At 32.9% G+C, this 20,534-nt stretch overlaps 1 protein-coding gene across 2 annotated transcripts in view; it reads left to right on the plus strand.

Moving 5' to 3' along the window:
* The first annotated feature begins 1,149 nt into the window (after window positions 1-1,149).
* The window catches only part of LOC125070525, a 73,225-nt gene continuing 53,840 nt past the window's right edge, over window positions 1,150-20,534 (plus strand). For both annotated transcript variants that reach the window (XM_047680425.1, XM_047680426.1), the window contains exon 1: window positions 1,150-1,229. The gene's annotated coding sequence lies outside the window, so the exon portion shown is untranslated. The remainder of the gene's footprint in view (window positions 1,230-20,534) is intronic.

The raw sequence follows: 20,534 nt of genomic DNA on the forward strand, positions 1-20,534 counted from the left end.
CCTTTGGTTTTTTATTATATAGGTGGTGTTGATATTCATTTATGCACATACTAAAAACTACATTACAATACAAATATACCTTACATATGTAATAATAGATACATTAAAATGGCTCAATATACTAGTAAATAGATTTCAAAAACTATTAGTACTGATAGTAGATCAAATAATCCCAAAAAAACCATCAAGTCGTTGCATTCTATTAAAACGACTCGGTCCCGTGTATAGTCTTAAATAATAAAATCAACACCATATACCATTTGGTGGTATGGCTTTGTGCAAGTCCGTCTGGGTGGGTAAGTCCACTCCACTTCCATCATGTGTTCTACTGCCAACAGCGATACTTAGTATTGTGTTCTGGGTGAGTGAGCGAGTCCTACTAAAGCCCCAGAGGACATGACATCTCAGTTTCCAAGATTGGTGACACATTGGCGATATATAGAATGGACAAAATTTCTTAAGGCGCTAATAGGCGAAGCTATGTGGGGACATCAGTTACCCCATTAGCCCATCTAATGGGGTAAGTATCTATGCTGTAAAAAAGGATATAAATATGTACAAGAAATGGTCCTATCGCTTAGACAGCGTACAGCAATCTCTTCCAGAAGGAAAACTTAAATAAAAAATCGTAGGAATAATAATAAAGTTTAATATATCATCAAATTTCTTTACATGTCCACAAATCTTCAATAAGTAAGTACCATACTCATAATATTTTCCCATAATTTTTAAACGACGCTGTGTCAACAAAACACTTATCAAACAACAACGGCGGCATATGTATGTATGAAAATGGGATTAATGGTAATCACTATTACCTAACAAGCGCCGGTGGCATCAGGGTGGGGTAACGCCGGGAATCACTTTCAGTTTCTTTAGATTACTTGCTCCGTAAACACGCCTTACGTAACGCAACCGCCCGGCTTGACAGCCCGCATGACACACTTTTTAAAATTCATCGTTTTATTTAAATGCGAAAAGAATTTTTGAACGATAAAGTATGACACAGATATCACATTGATATAAAATATTTTATTCAATACAGACTATAAAGTATTGTTTGTAAAATTTTCCCGCTATTTTTTACTTTGAAATTGAATAACTTTTTTTTTGCGGTGTTATCTTTTTTTTTTTAAATAATGTGTAGAACGCTGTGTAATTTCATTGTGGTCAAGTGCTTTATGTGTGTTTTGTGTAGTGATCAATTTTAAATCACCATCTGTCGAAAAGTAAGTACCTACAACTTTACGTCGAATTCAAAAATGTTTTATACTCTTTTTTTTTTTTATTTGTCATCTGTTATAATAAATACATTTTTTTTTTGTTTATGTATTACTAGGAGTGTTGTCATCGTTGATCAATCTTTTTATTAGATTTTATATAGGTAGAATATATGTAAATTGAGGAAATTAAATTTAAATGTTAGGTTTCTATGTATTTATGGTATTCAAAATGCTATTCATACATGCCAATCTCGCAATATTTCATTGGATTTTTTTTTTAAATGTAATGTATTACAAGTATTTAAAACTTAATAAGAAAAACCACAATCCTCCTTTCAATTCAAATCCTTTTTGAATATGTTAAGTACGTAATAACATTACATTTAAAAAATATATATTTGTTTAACACCTGTACGCACAGTTCTCTATATTCGAGATAATGCCGTTGAGGTTGATTTCAATGGTTGGTCACAGATTCAAATTCGCTCATGCACTATTGAACTTTTATGGGCTTAATTTCTGTTTGTAATTCATCACGTGCTCGGTGGTAACGGAAAACATCCTAAGACAGCATGAAATCATGAATGTGACCCATTCTGGAGTCATTCTGAGATCTTTGCCCAATTGTGGGACATTTATGGATTACATTCAATTCTTAAGTATATGATTTATAGTATATTATTTAATAACATATTCATACGCACATAACTTAAAATTGTATATATTGATACTGTTTTGTTACCATCAAGAACATTTTTAATTGAAATATAAAAAAAAAACCTTAAAAAACTTATACAATAGATATTTTACAACGGAAGTCTCAACCTTGCATATATTTCTATCATAGGTTTTAGTTTTTATCACAATTAAAGTTTCCGCAAATGCTGGCTAGAAAGTAAAAATAATAATTCCAATTCGATATCCTACATTACCGTGCATCGGTCGTTCATGGCCAATTGTCTCAGTCAACACAATTGCGGTAGATATTAAAAAAAAAAGCCGAGATGGCCCAGTGGTTAGAACGCGTTCATCTTAACCAATGATTTCGGGTTCAAGCCTAGGCAGGCACCACTGAATTTTCATGTGCTTAATTTGTGTTTATAATTCAACTCGTGCTTGGCGATGAAGGAAAACATCGTGAGGAAACCTGCATGTGTCTAATTTCAACGAAATTCTGCCTAATGTGTATTCACCAACCATTGGAGAAGCGGGGTGGAATATGCTTCAAATCTACTCCTCAAGAAAGAGGAGGCATTTAGCCCAACAGTGGGAAATTTACAGGCTGCTAATGCTAAAAAATAAAAAAAAAATAGCTTTTTTTCAAATATGAAATAATCTATAGATTCAAATTTAGAATCATTTTTGTTTATTCATTTTACCATAAAAATAATTATACATAGGAAAAATCTTTCTTACAAGAAATGGTTGTCAGAAGCCCTAGCCCTGAAGTGTATTGTATTCAACTAGAATACAATTTTTATCTTATTTTTTTATAATGAAATTTAGTGGTACTCATAATATATTCTAACGCCAAACAGCAATATTTAGTATTGTTGTTTTCCGAAGTGTGAGTAAGCCAGTGTAAGTATAGGCACATGGGAGATAACTTAGTGCTTAATCTCAGTTAGCCAGCCCAGGTTAGCAGCGTGTTATTGATTAATATTTTTTGCAGTACGAATGTCTATTAGCGGCGGTGACCACTAACCATCAGGTGGCCCATTTGTTAGTCAGGCGGACCATAACGTAATATACTCAGTTATAAATATGATTCAAGTAAATGTAAAAATATTTCCTTTATTTTCCAAAAAATATTAACTCATGCTAGTTTAATTAAACAAAAAAAAAAAAACAATTTTGAAAAAGTCTTTATTAAAACAGTCTTGAATTTGTTATTAACGATTAAACAGAATACTACTTATATCATCCAAAGAGTTTGTATTACTATATTATATATTATTTTATATACAAAAACACATTTGTTACATTACATAATAAGCGGTAACAGCATTGTATCATCTTCCTTCAACCGCAAAACACGTAACAGTACTTTAAACTCACTTGTATATATAATACCGTAAATATTGCGGAGTTCATCGTGAATAGTCAATTATATAGCCCGTTCGAGTTCCTGAACGAATATTGATAGTTTATTAAGGTGGTGTACCTTTGAAGTGGCTGACTATTGGTGAATCTGACGGGCCCTTACAAGCGAACTGATACCGGGAAAGCTGGCTTTAAATGAGGAGGACGAGCCCACTATCACATTTATATTAGTGGGCACATGGGGCACGTACCCAGGGCTCCCATCCTGAGAGGGTCCCGAAGAACCAACAATTTACCAAATTAAACCAAAAAATATCTAGCAAAAGGGCCCCAAATTCATGGGTGCCCAAGGGCCCCAGCATAGCTTGAGACGGCTCTGTCTGTTTCTCTCCATATCATAGACAGTGTACAGTTACTTTTTGGTAAGGGTTTGTGCAAGCCATTCTGGGTAGGTACCACTACTCATATATTCTATCGCCGAGAAATATTTAGTATTGTTGTATTTCGGTTTGAAGGGTGATTAAACCAGTGTAGCTGCAGGCACAGGGGACATAACATCTTCGGTCCCAATGTTGATGGCACATTTGCGATATAAGGAATGGTTACTATTTTCTTACAGCGCTAATGTCTATGGGCGGTGGTGACTTACCATCGGGCGGCCCAAATTATAAAATACAGTATCCGAGTCAACCTGAGAAGACTTCTACTCTAGAAGAGAGTGTCTCGCCTATTTAAATCCAAAAACGAGTCAAGATAAACAGACCTTAGATTTGCGAATTCAAAGCGATTTGGTAATAGCTTTGATATATTATGCACTAAAATCAATAATTCTTGATATTTTAAAATAATATTGCACTTACACATGTATAGGTATCCATACTAATTATTCCTTTTAAGTTCCGATATAAACATCGTTGACACTTAAAACGCCACATTGTACCGATTTCATAGTGAATATTCAAGCTTTCCCCAAGCCCAATAATATCCCGTAAATTCGTTGTAAATGTTGCTTATCTATCTTTATTCCTCTTGCGAAACAGGCTACAGCCTAGCTATATCTAAAACTACAAGTTCCTAACACCAGTTAGCTTTCGAGAATTGCTTGGCAAAAGACCCACATAACTTTCTTTAATCTGACCTGGGACTCAAATCCAAGCGCTTACGAGCATCTGTACATCTTAGCTACTAGACATACGTGGCTGCTTATTATAGATTAAGCATGAAGTATTAGCGGAATGTTCAACAAATTACCTTATTAATAATGCATACCATGAACCCTTATAATCTGCAAGCGAGGTCCTCACTTCGTGCATAATTAATGGCTTATATTATTATTGTTCACAAAAAAGTTTTTATGTAAATTTTCTTAATTTTAAATGTGGTACCTTTTGCGCGATGAGTCGTTAAGTTTAAGGTCGAATTTAAGTGTAATGTCACATCTGAATTCGCGTAAAACGACTAAGTAATCCTATTGCTATAGAACTTTCACACTAAGATAGTCCAATGTTTATTTATACGTAGTATAAAACAAAACACTTTTGAACTACGGGTCGGATTTTAATGCGGTTTTCATTAAAAAATAGATTCAAAAGGAAGGTTTATAATAGTTAATAGAAAGACAACGGTTTTTTTTATATTTGTTTTTTAAGATAAATGTTTTAGGATCCATATTGTGCCCGTGTGATGCAGGGACATTTAGCTAGTGCAATATAGGTATAAAAACGTGTATTAGTATGTAACGTACAAAGTTACGGATAATTTTCGGTCGGGTTCTCTTCAAGTGAACCGCTAGAAATAGTATATCTTGGTATTTAAGATTTTTAGACCATAAAATTGACTATAGAACAGACAGCTTATTTATCTATCTTGAAGTACGTCACAAGAAGATAAATAATATCATTTTACTTACAGTACTATATTATTCTTTTAAAATAATGTATTGTAATATAAGTTTAACATCCTGTTATTAAAAAAAAACAAATTATATAATTTACTTCTACAAAATCGGGAAGAGAAGCTAGTGAAAATAATTACGGAAATTCATATTATTTTTAAGCAAAAATAATATGCAAAATAAAAATGTCTATCAAAAGAATAAATATAATGTTAATGTTTTGATTTGAAGTTAAAATTATTTATATAATAATATACTATTAATGCAGTTATTATTATTGTTTAAACAGCATTGCAGCTTATTGTATTTAAAACTATGGTAAAAGTTACAAAGCCGGTTCGACGGTGGTTTGTTCGTCATCTCTTGCGATGAAAATGCAAGTTGATTTCACTCTTTTTTGTTTAATCACATACATATACAATCCACATATATATTCATTCTTATAAAATATACGTATGTATCTAATTATTTAATTGATTTTTTTTTATGATAAATTTTAAAAGAAAATTTTATCAAACATTTTAAATTAATAAAATAAACTATTCGAAATCCAATTACGATTTCGTTTTATTGAATAGAATTTCAATTATAATATATATGCTATATGATACATAATAACGACTATATATACATCGGATGGTATGACTTTATTTGCACATCACATATTAAAACTCAGAAGGTACCCTACTTCTCTTCTCCATTCCCAATCTCATCTAGTGGTACCAGACTGGTACCAGGTCAAAAAATAACATTGCAAGGGATTAATAACAATTGAGTTATTATCCATTTAACGCCACCAAATACGGTAAAGCTGATAAGTATCTTAAAGTTTAGGCATCTCGGACTCTTGCGAAACTCAACGGTATCTCGAAGGTCAAATAAATATATAATATATTCGAATTCGCACACAGGTTCTGCTTCATTTAGATTTTCGACTGTACATTTGGCTGGAATTTTTGAATGCTTTTTAATTTTACAAATGACATTACTTAGAAGCAAAGTATCTTTATATATAGTTTTTTAATTGTGTGTTTTACTGAACTCCTCCTAAACCGATAATGATGAATATATTTTTGTACTCTTAAGGGGGTTTCTCGATAGTTAAATTTGACCCGATGCTCATCGGGAAGCAAATAAATTCTTATTTCAATTATACGAAGTCGTGAAGGTAACTCATTTTTTTTTAAAATCGTACACTTTTAAACTTTTTAGATTTGATTAACATACACTGTCTCGAATGTTATCTGCCTATCTCTTTATTCTCTCTAAAATTAATTCTTTTTTAAATTGTAACAATTTAGTAAATCTCAATCGAGAATCCTCTTTAATTTTCTGCACGTCTATGGCTGGAGCTCTTCAAATTGAGATAATGACCGACTTTTATGTGTACCTATCGTCGTATAAGTAATCACTGGGACGAAAATCAGCTTACGCTTTTAATATATAAGATTAGAAGCTAATTATATATGATATATTTACTAGTAAGCGTGTGATATAGAATCATAACGTGTTCTTGTTCATTGAATATACAGATAGATGGTATTTATCTAAATAAACATTGAAGTCCGCCTGACCGCGTTACGACCCACTGTAAACATGGACACTGGTCCATTCTCATGGATGAAACTTGAAGCATCAGTATCGCACTGGCTTACACCGTTGAGCAATGTACTAGTCGCAGGTTCGATCCCCCTTGCACTATTGTCAACCTCACTCCTAGCACAAGCTTTATTAATACGAGTAGAGTTGAATAAACTGTCACTCTTCAAGACTCGACCGGAATGAAATCAGGCCCAGAATCTGCCACTTGAGCTAGACACGAAGCTAACGAAGCGAAGGCTAATCACATCATGGTATATTCCGTATATATGTGTACATTTTATAAATAAGCGCTCGAGGGTAAAATTTGTGTCGGAGTAGAAAACGTTTAAGTACTCGGAAGATTATGTAGATAACAATTCAATCACAGACCGCTTATATTATGTTATTTATTTTTAAGTAGTTATATAATAAATACCACAGCTAGACAAATGTATTCTGACATAGACTGGTACTGTATGAAATATTACTCATTCCTCGCATCACCAATGTAATATGTGCTTTTAGTAACGCTGCATCACTCACCCTTCAAACCGGAACACAATAATACTAAGTATTGCTGTTTGACGGTAGTATATGTGATGAGTCGGTGGTATAAAGCCAGTCGGGATTCCATAAAATCTTACCACGAAATAATTTTGATACTGTCATAATTCACTTTATCGCGCTCCTTAAATATTGACAACCGACTTAAGGCGATACGCAATTGTGATACGTATGTCCAATTAATTTCATAATTATTGTATTCAAAGTCGCATAGCAAATCCTGACATTTCACGCCCTTGTTCTGCTGTGAGTTTCGAATTTCTTCTTAGAGGAGACATCTACTGATTAGGATAGTTAATGTTCGGAGCTAATGCCCACTACGTTACTTTCACAATAAATAAGTAACCAACTAAGGAATGAAATAAATTACATAAAAAATATAATTAAATTGAATTTATTTAACTGATAAATTGTATTATTAATGTTTGAATAAGATTTCGGATATGTGGCCGCCGCGGCTTGCGTTCTTGGAGTTGTCTGGAGGTCCAATTTTCACACACTCTTAGCATTAAATCAGGCTGAATTACGGCAATAACGCGTCGAATATTGGCTTCGAAGTGCTCAAATATAATTCATATGTAGCAGAATTTCATGTCACAAATGTAGCAAGAGATTAATTATATATACAAATTGAGCTTAAAAATTAGTGGTGCTTGTATATAGTATACGTTTACCTAAGATCACGATATTTAGTAAACGTGTACTATATATTTGGTCTTCTCTGTTCTTCTAATTAAGAACCGCTTACTTCACAATACTCACATACTTCAAACGCCCAAACTTAATATATATAGTATAGTTTGGCAGACCAGGCTTATTTCAAATTTGGAATATGTTGACGTTTACCACCACCCACAAGCAGTGGCGCTGTAAGAAATATTAACCACTCTTTACATCGCCAATGCACCAAAAACTTTGGGAACTAAGTTGTTATGTCCCTTGACCCTTTGTGAGTGATGAGTGAATGAGTGATACTTGGGTAGTACTTAGAACAACTCACGTAGCCGATCAAAATTGTACACTGTTAAAAGCTCATTTTAGGAATGTAAATAATATCTTCGTTACAACTCGGCTCGTTTCAAATGATCAGCTAATCAAATTACCGTGTTATATAAATGATATCATCCATTCTATCCACAAAGATCATGTTCAAATATCAAATCATGTTACACGATATTCAGATATTGGTAACATGAGCCACGGATGTGATTGGACAGCTATGATTACATGTTATAAAATCGATCGAATCGTTTTGTCTGGTCGTGTATTGAGAAAAACAAAATTTGATGGATGTTTTGTAAACTTCATTAATTGGAAATTGAAAGCGATCTGAATGCTCTGAATGACCTTGAATAAACAAATCTCCACGATGTTGTTCGTGTCCTTGATGTAACTTCTCTATTGTTTACGTTACTTTTGATATGCCTACATGTAACTTCAAGGCTTCGTCTATTACTGGTTGACCAATTTATTCAATTATGATGCTGCGTAATCGAAGTTAGAGTAGGCTCTAACTTCGATTACGCAATCTTTTTTCTTTTTAGTTTAGTTTATCTGTTTTTATCTTTTTTCCTACTTCCATCGGAATAGGTTCCGATGGAAGTAGGAAAAAAGATAAACAAATCTTAGATTAACGTATTAAGCGTCGCAAGTCGTATGAAATCATGCGACTTGCTAATAACTCATCTATATTGTACACTACTAAGAGTTTATGACTGTTATATCATTATTTATAATACAACACTATTACACTTAACTACTTACTTCCATTTTAATTTTACTTCCAAAATACCAATAACAGTGTCGTCGACGTTCAAACGCCATTTTTTTGCAAATCCATAGTGAATATCATAGATTAATCAAGCTCTCGACCAATGATATCGCGTCAATTTGCTGTCAAATGTTTTTGTCAAAGGCTTTTTACCTGTTATGGTTGAAATAGAGTATAGCCGATGATTTTCCAACTTCAATTGTGTATTTCAATTGTCACTTGTCAGTTTTTATTATTTGTAGTATTAAGTATTTTCAATAGATTCTGATGTTGACTACAATGAAGGGATTTGCTTTTAGAACTGAACGATTAGTACTAGCGTCCTAGTTTTTTTTTAAGGATATTAGAAATTTTATATATTAGCATAGCTGACATGACCCTGTGATTAGAACGCTTGGATCTTAACTAATGATTGTCAGTTAAAACCCAGGTCATAAATCATAAGTAAATTTACATTTGTTCGATTTGTTTTTTTAATTCATCTTGTAGGGATGAAGGAAAATATCGTGAGGATCTTACAAGGTATGGTTTGAACGTCTTGTAGTCAGTGTCTGTTATGTCTGTTGCCTTCCTAAACTAAATAAAAAAGCTCAGTGTATAATTAAAATGAACCACATTTACTTATAAGTCACGGACAGTAGCGATATAATTATATATACATAAATCAATGCGAGTTTATATTACAGACGGAATTTACTAAATAACATCTGTCTGTCACGTTTCCTGGCGTTGCAATGACTTTTGCAATTTGTCGGCAGGATTAGTCACAGTACGAATTATTGAGTTGATTTATAAACAGTGATATAACCTGTTTTAGGGGTCTGTGTGTTTGATTTCGTTAAAGCACGTTGTTAATATTCAATCGAGCTAATTGAATGAAATTTAATTAGATTATAATATGTTAAATTTAAAGCTGCATTAGTGACATTGTACGAAAAATGTATAATAGCTACCAAAAAAACGTTAGGAAAACGATATAATTGCTAACCACCCATGAGCCGAGATGGCCCAGTGGTTAGAACACGTGCATCTTAACCGATGATTTCGGGTTCAAACCCAGGAAAGCATGAACTTTCATGTACTTAATTTGTGTTTATATTTCATCTCGTGCTCGGCGGTGAAGGAAAACATCGTCAGGAAACCTTTTTTTCTTTTTCTCGCTGGAAAAAAGCTTTACGCGCTTCCCCCACGTGATGGTAAGTAGGGACTCCCCGGAGCCCTGGACGCCGAGTGCGCCCAGGTACGCCGGGTTTACTCGCTAAAAAACCAGCGGTACCCTCTCCGTCTTTCGGCGGGCGCCACGGGATTGCTTACGCATGCTACCGTGACATCGTGAGGAAACCTGCATGTGTCTAATTTCAACGAAATTCTGCCACATGTGCATTCCACCAACCCGCATTGGAGCAGCGTGGTGGAAAATGCTCCATACCTTCTCCTCGAAGGGAGAGGAGGCCTTAGCCCAGCAGTGAGAAATTTACAGGCTTTTAATGTAAATGTAATGTAAAAATGCTAACCATCAGTAAGTTACAATCATTATCAGTAACTCGTATTGATTTAAAACTTTTCAATCATATTGCGGGGTATAGAACATTGATACGTTTTAGGTTATATTGTATTCTACTCCGTAATCAGTACCTCATTGGACACTTATTAACATCAAACTTACCCACCCCTATTAAGAATATTCATTTAGTGTAAATATGTACATATGTAAATACATAAAGCATTTAATACGTATTTTTAAACTAGAACGTATTTTTTATTACATTACATTTTTATACATTTTTAAGATGGATTGAAAGTTTGCAAGTCTTATAACCGTTATCATTACTTAGTAATTTTTTTAGTATCGCCCAGTAAGTCCATCAAATATTACAACTAAGAAAATCAAAATGTAAAAATCGCTTTTAAGATCAACGTTATTCAAATCTTTATAATTTAAAAAAATATATACAAATTTTATGTACATCATAAATATCTTAAGCTTGTAAAATAAAAATTTTAATTTTCAATATCAATTTGTAAATGCTATTTTATAAATCGAAACGCTATTTGCGAATGACTTAGCGTGAACTTCGCTTGCTTAAAACAAACCAAGCTAAGTGTTTGTGTGTTATGAAATTCGGCCTCATTAGCCTCTCGGCTTCGATGTCACTTATCAGCTACTTATATGAAGCAAGTAATTATCATCTTAAGTATTCTTTTATCCCAAATTATGTATCTGTGACGTTTGTAGGTGCATTTTGAGTAATTATGTAAATGATGACGGTTGATTAATTAATTATTTGTACTGGTATAATGAAGTACAGTGCAACGCCCATTAACCGAATCGCCAATTATCGGAATCGGTCCTAAGCGTATTATAAAAAATTAAAACCAAGTATTTTCGTTTTATTTTGTTGTACCAAGTTGGAATACGCTGAGGCCCAGATAAATTTCAACTGTTATGTTTGCAGAACTGAATTTTTATTATTTGTCAAACCACGCGGGATAAGTTTTAAATAATATATCGCATCGTGTCTGTCTGTTTGTCTGAAAGCTAAACTCAAAAACTACCCAACGGGTATACCGTTGGGTAGTTTTACCGTAGAGATTCCACCAATGGAGCGAGTGATTCATAATTTATTATGGAGATTTAGTAGAAATGTAAATGAAAATGTTTGTTAAAAATGTCGGGAAAAAAAGCTTTACTGGCGATCGTTGACTATAGTTAGTTACATGTATTACGATCTCAACGTTATAAGTAGATCGTTTCTACACGTACGAAGTCGGGACGTGTAGCTAGTATAATAATAAATGCACAAATTTCACTTGACGACAAAGAACACTGACGTATCTGTAGTGCAAGTTTTCCATTGATTTGTCTTTATTTCCAAGCAGAATCACAATCTCAATTATAGGATCAGGCTGATTAGACATAATACAAATTATAATTGGACTCTAATATTCTTTTTAATTTGAATTTTTTAATGAGCCGCAATATTTTGTGCCAGTTTTCATTCTTGGGTATTATACCCCTTGGTGCGACTCGGGTTCCCTAGGCTGCTCTGGATAGTACTCGTCCTATCACTTCTGTTATGAATCGCCATCTTTACTTAACCCTGGACTTAGCATTTACTACGTGACTTTGTCTAGGCCTGGACTGGACTGGACAGTCGAGATACGTCAGTCATTTCGTAAATTTTGTTGTTGTAAAGAACCTTTAGTGCGTATCAGATTCACCTTGGTCGCTGTTATATTATGCATCCAAATTGTGCATTATCAAATTATTATATTATTGAGTCAATTGAAAGTTGAAAATGTTAATATCTAAAACCGATAAAAGTAAGTAATAATTCTCGGACTATGTAATTACTTCTTGGCATTCTTAGGCTATTTGATGGTAAGTGGTCACCACTACTCATAAATATGGATGCCTTATGAAATTTTAATAATATCTTACACTAATGCGCCACCGATCTTGGGAACTGAGATGCTACGTCCATTGTGCCTAGTTAAACAGGTCCATACACCCTTCAAACCGGAACACAACAATACTACTTACCAGACGGGCTTGCACAAAGTTGTACCACCAAGTAATGTTCTTTCTATCGTTTCTAAAAGTTGCATCAAAATGCATTAAATATTCTAATAATGGCACATCATTATATATATATGGATTGGTTGCTACTGACGACATTGTAAAATGATCAATATAAGACGTGCCTTTACTTTCTAAATCAAATCATATATGATCATCATAATTATATCGTAGTAATTATATGTAGATACTGATATGATATGTATATTGGATTCAGTAAGTCTGCAAACCCTGGGCTCTAACCCCAGATAGACCTGTAGAAAGGTAAAGTAAATTGTCAAGAGAAGCGTCAATAGCGGTTTAAGAACCGCCTAGCGATCTAAAAAGTCGTCGCAAACCCTTGGACTGTCGTCGTCTCCACTTCTAGCACAAGCTTCAAGCTTTTTTTGGTGTTTGTAAATAGGAATATTAGTAAAAAATGGGCATTCCTACAAAATTTGTCAAGAAATTATCTGCAGTAGTATGAGTCTGGAATTTTGCGTTACACTCTTGTTCCTCGGAAGCTATATAAAGCCGTTTTGCCGTAATCGTATCGCTTGGACAAGAATGGAGAGAGCAGTTGTGTCTCGCGCAGATATTTATGTACCATAATGTTTCCTGTACAAAATTGGCTAATCTTTGATTTTTGCCGTTTCTGGCGAGATATGGTTAGAGGAACTTCTTAAAATGGCACTTAGATACTTAGATGGTAGTCTTTATACAGGCAGATGATAATCTCACTGTTTTATATATCGATTGAGATTTGGTCTTAAAACGTGCGAGTCGATTACTGACAGCGGCTTATTGCCGCAATGATCAAGCTCATTGCTTCATTTTCAATCTTATGTGGTCTCTGTAATCATTGTGACCACATAAGATTGAAATTTCAAATCAAATCATTACTCAGGTTATGTTTTTTTTTTGTCTGAATAATCGCTGATTGTATATCTATTTAATCCATGTTTTAATAATAAATATATTGAAACAAAGTTGTTGGAGTTCGTACGATGCATCGCGATAACTTGTGAGAACTATAGCAGCGAGACTGACACCCAATTTCCAGATTTTTCCACTAATTACAGGCATTAGGGTTATGACGTCTTAGATCTCAAGCTTGGCAATGTATTGGCAAATGAAGTAATGAATTACTGTTGAATATATTTGATAATTTCCCTTATTAAACAATAAATACCATAGCATATATCTATGTATCCTTGGAACAATCCTTGCGCTTTTGGCTTATTTTCGGCGATGTGTGGAATTCGGTCAGTCGGTCTCAATGTCGATTATACAATGTGCTGTAAGAGAAAAGCGCTAGCTTGCGTCATGGACGGCTGTATTCAAAACGCACACGACACATACTAAATATAATAATTTGCTTAGTACACTGTGAAGTGTGTGTTAATTGGCGAATAAGGTTACTGTTACGATTTGCGAATTATTTTTAAAAGGTTTCATGACGATTTGAAAACTCTATCAAATTTAGTCTGTGTCTAATCGACAATACGAAAAAATCTTTCTTGATAAATAAACTATGAAATAATAAACTCTATTGTTACTAGTTTTAAATGTCTTTACAATGAAAATTATCAAGATTAGAATACGAATAATTAACAAAACCTTAAAATATCCAACCAGTGTTACCTTATCTATACATATAATAAAATTGGAGTGTCTGTTTGTGATATTAAAATAACCGCGTTTTACTAAATGCATATGTATGTATACACGGTACATATACCTAAATAACATTTTTTACAATTTTTGTCTGTCTTTTTGTTTCGGCTAATCTCTGGAACGGCTGGACCGATTTTGACGGGACTTTCACTGGCAGATAGCTGATGTAATAAGGTGTAACTTAGGCTAACTTATTTTAGAATTATATGTAAAATAATAATAAAGTCACGCTTTTTTATTAAATTCAAACGCGCACGAAGTCGCGGGCACAGCTAGTAATAAATAAATATAATGTAGTGATACAGAAGTGCTTGCAACAATGTATTTAAATTGAAATAAGTAAAAATATCTTTTTTAATTTTATATTCCAGTTGTAGTTGTCTCGCGATGAAGATAAATGGTACGTTGTTGCATAAAACGATCACAGGTTGCGGTCAGCTTGCTTGTACACTTTCTCCTCGTGTGTACCGTTAAAATATGGCGACGATGTTTATGTACACTATATATCATATTTGATCCGCAAACTTTGTTTGTATAACGTGTCGTGAGAATTTGCATTTTCGTAGGATTCTTAATAGAATTATAAGTTATCTTAATTTTAAACGATGATTGAACTGTTTGATAAAAAACAAATTTATTTAGTCTGTCATCATTGATTTGGAACTCGTGTAAGTGTCCCACTGTTGGGACTTCCCCCCTCCTCTCCCTTTGAGGAGAAGGTTTTGGATGCCGGAACCTATCGTGCAGGTTTCCTTACGTTGACGGATGAATAAGAAAAACGGTTGACAAACATTCGAACTGTTTTGATTCACAGTTGCCAATACAAAGACGCAGAGTAATAATAATATAGTGTTTAAGAATGTAAATAACATAATTAATAATTACATATATATGTTAATATGTATGTAGGTAATGTATTACAAATATAATTGCAAATTGAATTCTTATATGGTTAGAAATAAAATTAAATGAAACAAAATATAAAAAAAATTACGTAATAGTTTTGGAGATAATTAATTCTCCTCTAGTAAGGGTTTGGAGAGTATTCCATAACGCTGCTCCAATGTGAGTCCAATGGTCGATACGCATGTGGAAGAATTCCATCCGGGACAATATGTAGTTCTATTGACCATGTTTTCGTTTACCATAGAAATATCAATGCGTTGCAAGCTGTTTTTTTAAGACGGCTTAGACGTTGTTAGAAGAGCCTATAGTTGTATAATTATGTATGTTATACTGCTTACATCCGATCGGTTGTATAATTAATAACTACTTAGAATTACTATTTTATAGACGTAATATTGCTGTAAATATTGACTTTTATAACAGCTAATGTTGCGCTGTTATTAATATTTGTTACATAACGGAATTTGTATTCACACGCCGGTTACTCATACGTTACTTGCCTCGTTGGTTCACTGGCTACATAGTACGGCTAGAGATCTCCTGGGTCTTTGTTCAAATCTTGGGCCACACGAATTTTGAGCTTTTGAATTTTTCTATCACGACATATCTCAATACAGCTTGTTTTGTCTTCGTCTGAATTCTTTCCAGGCGTGGCGTGCCTTAGATTATCGAAATATTTATGCACTATAATACTTGGTGTTCTGGAATGATGGGTGAGTAAAACAGTGTTATTACAGGTACAAGGGACATCACTTAGTTCCCAAGGTTGGTGGCGCGATTTATATTTCTAACAGTAGCAATGTTTAAAGGAAGAAATTAACCAAGAGGACTACTTCACCTGACTAGCTATATGACATATATATTATATGCACATAAATCTTCATGTTTTCTTATATGAACGATTTCGCTCTGTAAATTAATACATTATGTAAGAATGCACTTGATACTTTCAGTGGAACCCGATCGTGAAACATAATAAACTAATATCTTTGATTATAAAAATTATAGCATTAAATGCAAACATGCATCAAAATAGTATACCACAGTAACACGTGTGAGATATGAAGCAAATGTTACAGTGAACAAGATGAAAATGGAAACATTAATTTTTAGTGAGCATTTTCAACTCTTTGCATCTAAATCTAATTTTAAATCTAATTATTTGGAAGACTGGGTTAATGAGAAACTTCTTTAGTGATAATCATAAAAAATCCTAGACAAAATAAGTCCCTTGACACCAGCTAGATAAATGACAATATTAATATCTTATTACGTCATTACGTGAATGTTTGTTTTAACGAAACTAAGATATTGAAGTGTATTATTTTAAAATCAAATCAAATATTTAAAAAAACTCATCAATTCGATTAGCTACAGTTGACTTGAGAATTCAACGCTCTACATTCAAGGTCCGAAATTATGACACTTTGAGGTAAACAGATATAAAATTGGGGTCACTGTATATTCAAAATCATTAATCTATGCTTCTCTATGTGATTAAATTTATTGTTTATGGTTTAGAGGTTACAATTGATGAGCGGTAGCGGAGATTAATTTATTTTTTAATTCAAGGCAATTAACAATGATATTGGTAATCACGTGATCATTATTATCCTAATATTATAAATGCGAAAGTGAGTCTGTTTGTTACGCTTTCACGTCTTAACTACTCAACCGATCATCACGAAATTTGTACACGTTGTCCGGGGTACCGTAACGGAAAAACGGAGTTTTAAAGTAAATACTTTAAACCTCATTTCGCTAAAGCACCATTGTGGCACTTCAGCTCTTCTTCCTTTCGACAGACGATATTAATTTTAATCAAACGTCACACTGCAGTTTAGTTCAGTTTTATACGAATTCGACAGTATTTACGAATTAAATTACGATCGGGAGTTTTTGACAATTTAAATTTTTATAATTGATGGAGCATGACGTTAAAATAAGGTTAAAAAAAATTATAACTTTGTTTATATGCCAAATTGATAACCTTCTTATTTTGAGGTAGGCTTATAAAATTGTCCCTAAATAAATTATATACAATTGTCAATATTTAATAAAAGTCTACAATGTAGCACAGTTTATATTTCTAAAATATGGTATGGCCTTTGAAGTAGACCGCTCATATATAAATAATTGTTATGCATGGCTTTACCGGACCGCTTTTGAGATGGCTAGCCGACTACTTACACCGTGATTTTTTCGAGTTGTACTATGTAGCTATGAATCTTCAAATTATTCCATCACTTTGGGAGTACCACAAGGATCACGCCTTAGTCCTATTCTCTACTACATCTTTATCAACGATGTTCAGAAAACAATTTTGTACTTTCAGGCATTTTTATATACAGATGACTTTATAGTAGATTCAATTTCTAGTATTACAGAAATACAAAGTTATTTAAATAATCTTTCGACATGGTGAGAGCAGTAATCAATGCATCTTAACGCTAAGAGATGCTTTCATATAAACTATATTCGTAAAATAAATCTTACAACTACGCTCATGATAACATTACTGAGGTAAAACAAGTAAAGATGGCATATGACCATGACCGGTCAGGCCTTTACCTTTCTACAGCATATTAAGAAGGTAATTAATAGTCTCCAAAACTCTTGAATTTGTTATACTTTTGTTTAATACTCAAAAACATATTCTAACATGCTACGATCTAGCATATTAGAATATGTTGCAGTGGTTTGGCGTCCTCACTACGATAACTATATTCTAATAATTAAACGAGTTCACAAACGTATATCGTTCTTACGAAGCCAGAATAAGATAATTCAATAAGAAAAACTTGGAAAAGCGTAGAGATATGTTGGACCTATTGTTCTGACACAAAATCATTAATAATTGAATCAAGTCCCCACAATTATTTGAACTCAAAACCACATATCGATACCCTCAAAATGTCTTCTCATTACCCCAAGGTAGGCAGTGGCGTAGCAAGGTGGGTAAGGGCCCCGGTTGATAGAAAAAGAATCGGGCCCTCGCCCCCTCTTTAACGTATATTGGCATTCAAAATTATAGATAGTAATAAGAATAGGATACAGGATACATTGAGTTGAACATATCTTTAGTAAATTAAATCCATACATCATCTGTATTCAAAGCTCTTTTCATAGCTTAGGTTAGAGGGCCCCCAGAGCTCAGGGACCCTGGTGCACTGCACCACCTGGCCCTACGATAGCTGCGCCAATGAACGTAGGACGCTATTAGGTCCCAATCCTTTGATACCACGTGTGACCTCTATAGCAAATATAGTTAAATCGCGGCTGTTTACTGTTAATCCTATGTTCTTTTCGTAAAACAATATAGATTTTGTAACCCGAATTAAATATAATTATATATTTATTAACTTTAAACAGTATACTTGTATTTTTTAATTTAGTTAAATAAGTATACTTGTATTTTTTAATTTAGTTAAATTTATTTAAGCTTAATAAAATATAAAACATCATGCATATATTTTTTTTTTTCAAAAAGAGAATTATTTTAATATTAAACTTTAATGTCAATTAAGTGTGACGACGATTATCGGTTCGAAATTTGAATGCTATAGAAAATATATCGGGAGTTAACTCTATCTCATGAAATAAATCATATGTTTAAAAATCTTGTAACCATAAACAAACTCGCAAAATCTTTTAAATTAAAAACAAAACAATATTTAGGTAAAATCATTATCATTATCATCATTACATAGTATAACACAAAGTTGCTTACCGCTGTCTGTCCCTATGTATGCTTAGATTAAAATTGCACAACGGATTTTGATACGGTTTTTTTTATAGATAGATTGTTTCAAGAGGAAGGTTTATATGTATAATACATGCACAATATAGTAGAGAAACACTGATAATTTCAGAGACATTCTGTAGTATATTTATTATCAACATTGCACCCGTGTGTAGCCGGGGCGGGTCGCTAGTCTTGTTATAAAACTTCATTATTATCGGAAGCAGAGGTCAATGCAAGAAGACGGTGTTTCAAAACTTAAATGGCAATGCTGTTGGAACAATCTTTGCCAATGAATTGCATACATTTAAGATTTAGTAATCGATCCTTTGAAACGGTTCATAAATATGATAATGCACGAAGGATGATTTGAAGATTTAATTACTAAATTTAAATATCGAATAAATTGTTTGATTCTAAAAAGTTATGACTCAATAATGATAATGTAATTATGGAAATATATTCTACGTGAAAATTTTAAAAATAAAATGTCAAGGTCGCTGACCTCTAGAAGTTTTATTTTAGCATTATTTTACCTGATCGTTAAGTTTTTTATCATTGATGATGGAATTAAATTTTACGTAGATGGTTCCAAGAAAGAGGCTTTTATCTCAGTCGGTCCTTTATGGACTGTTGATTTGATCTTCATTAAAATATTATTTATTTACGCTTAATATATGATCTATTGATAGTAAAAACTCCATGCTTTTTATCATTTTCTTGTCATTCGTCTTCTTGTAGGTCTGTCTATTTTTTGTCTGTTGTAAAAGATGATTGAAAATCTCTTAACTAGTTCTTTTGTCCATATTAAAATATGTATGAATAATTTAAAAGAAATGATATATTTTGTTACAAATAAAGGTTGGGAGTGTGACAGATATTTTTAACATATCAAGTAACACCTTCGGATGATGTAGGTGTATCAGCTTAAAAGTATTCGTCGGTTATAATTTTTTAATAATATAAATGTTTTGAAAATTGCCATTGTATATACATTTATCAGCATTTACACATATAAAAGCGATCATTATTGACGCTTTTTTAATGAATGGTATAAAGGTTAAAGTATAATTCCAATCAGACTCTTTTTTTCACTATATAGTATAAAACAAAGTCGCTTCCCATTGTCTGTTTGTCCCATATATGTTTAGATCTTTAAAACTACGCAACGGATTTTGATGCGGTTTTTTTTTAATAGATTTATATGTATAATACATGAGTAATATAGTAGAGAAACTCATATAATTTAGGGGTTTTTAATGTGATGTCGTAAATAAACATATTTTTTTGCGTTTACTTAGCAAACGCTGACTGAATCCTACGAGATAGATCAAAATAATGTACTACAGTATTATACACCTTAAAAACCCGTGATAGTATAGATAGATTTCTAAGAAATAACCCATAACACAATACCCATTTTTTATCTTTAATTTTTACGAGAAATAATTTTAAAAGCGATTTTAAGCAAAAGAACATTAATCCTTATCCAATTAAGTACCTTAAATAATTCGTGCAGTTAATGTTGATCAATATGGTTCGAAGATATTATAGATTTAAAATGCAGGGACATA

This window comes from Vanessa atalanta, chromosome 17 (assembly GCF_905147765.1).
Source record: "Vanessa atalanta chromosome 17, ilVanAtal1.2, whole genome shotgun sequence".
Lineage (NCBI taxonomy): Eukaryota > Metazoa > Arthropoda > Insecta > Lepidoptera > Nymphalidae > Vanessa > Vanessa atalanta.